Source organism: Berghia stephanieae, chromosome 9, assembly GCF_034508935.2.
Source record: "Berghia stephanieae isolate SIO BIC M18660-M18661 chromosome 9, UCSD_Bste_1.3, whole genome shotgun sequence".
NCBI lineage: Eukaryota > Metazoa > Mollusca > Gastropoda > Nudibranchia > Aeolidiidae > Berghia > Berghia stephanieae.
In genome coordinates this window covers 36,403,488-36,404,613 of record NC_088368.1, presented here as the reverse complement: position 1 = coordinate 36,404,613, position 1,126 = coordinate 36,403,488, and the positions used below count along the sequence as shown (strand labels likewise).

Sequence of the window (1,126 nt, the reverse complement as noted above, 5' to 3'; positions counted from 1 at the left end):
TTAAAAATTATAGAAAACAAGTGTTTTAACTTTTTACTTGTATGTTCAACAATCGATCGCTTTCCACACATCACAAACACACACACACACAACACACTGTTTATATATATATATATAATATATATATATATATATATATATATATTATATATATAAAATATATATATATCGATTTATTATCGATATCCATATTACTAGATCGGAAAATGTTCGTGGAAAAGTGACATTAACTTACCGAGTTAATATTATAAGGGACGGCTGTTGGGAGAGAGAGAGAGAGAGAGAGAGAGAGAGAGAGAGAGGGGGGGAGAGAGAGGGGGGGAAGAAAGAGAGAGAAGAGAAAGAGAAAGAGAAAGGAGGGAAGAAAGAGAGAGAGAAGAGATAGAAAGAGATGGGGGAGGAGAGAGAGAGAGAAGTGATAGAAAGAGAGGGGGGAGGAGAGAGAGAGAGAGAGAGAGAGAGAGAGAGAGAGAGAGAGAGAGAGCAGGAAATGTGGGAGCTTTTCATGGAAAATTGACAGACAATTGCGTTTTAAAAAGGAGGCCTATTATTGGTGTTTGGTGTGGGGGTTGGGGGGGGGGGGTGAGTGGGAGGGAGCAGACACAGTAGAAGATAAAGATATATATCAAAATGTTTACAATTGCACGATATGTCACAATTACAGTTAAACATTTACTCAAGGATATGTAGAAAACGGTAAGGGCTGTTTGAAGCCGGTGATTGTAAAATGCTAACGAAAGAGTGAAAATGGAAAGGCTTCGTATTTGAACAAAACAGACAATGGACGTTTCGGGTACAAACCCTTCGTCAGCAGAACAATACACAAATAAACGTGGAAAACAAATAAAATATATTTTATTTGTTTCCCACGTTTATTTGTGTATTGTTGTGATGACGAAGGTTTGTACCCGAAACGTCCATTGTCTGTTTTGTTCCCATACGAAGCCTTTCCATGTTCACTCTTTCGTTAGTACTCAAGGATATGTAACTTAGTAACAAATTATCGAGCAGGCACTGGTGTAAGATAAAGATCTGAAAAAATATAGTATGTATGAAACAGTGTCAAGCATCGCTCGACAGTAAAATACAAGATACAGACCATCCCAACATTCAGTCTTCCTCAATC

The 1,126-nt window shown here is 37.7% G+C and overlaps 1 protein-coding gene across 1 annotated transcript in view; it reads right to left on the bottom strand.

Moving 5' to 3' along the window:
- Positions 1-1,126, bottom strand: part of LOC144979215 (zinc metalloproteinase nas-14-like) — a 40,654-nt gene that overhangs the window by 37,624 nt on the left and 1,904 nt on the right. The window lies entirely within an intron of this gene.